The following is a 396-nucleotide window of genomic DNA, read 5'->3' as shown; positions in this document are numbered from 1 at the left end:
CGGGATCACGCCGGAGTGGAGGAAGACGCCGGCCGGAGTTGGCCGGAGCGGTGCGCCGGCGAGGAGGAGCTCTGCGAGAGGCGTGGGGCGGCGGAGGTCGAGGAGGGCGGCTCCGGGGCGCGGCCGTGGCGGGTGGCGATGTCTGCGGAGTGGCGGCGAAGGCGGCGAAGTCCTGGGAGCCGGCGAGCTCGGACGATGGCGGGGTACGACGCACGGTGGCCGGAGCTCGCGGTGGCGGCGGCGCGCGCCGGCGATGGGGAAGACAGCGAGCGCGAGCGATAGGGAAGGCGCGCGGGCGGCTCGACTGAGATAGCCGAGGCGGAGGGAGGCGAACGACGGCTTGCTTCGGTCGCCGGAGTTGGTCGCCGGCGACGGCGCGAAGACGGCGAGCGAGCG

The sequence above is a fragment of the Triticum dicoccoides genome, chromosome 6A, assembly GCF_002162155.2.
Source record: "Triticum dicoccoides isolate Atlit2015 ecotype Zavitan chromosome 6A, WEW_v2.0, whole genome shotgun sequence".
Lineage (NCBI taxonomy): Eukaryota > Viridiplantae > Streptophyta > Magnoliopsida > Poales > Poaceae > Triticum > Triticum dicoccoides.
This window is presented reverse-complemented; position numbering follows the sequence as displayed.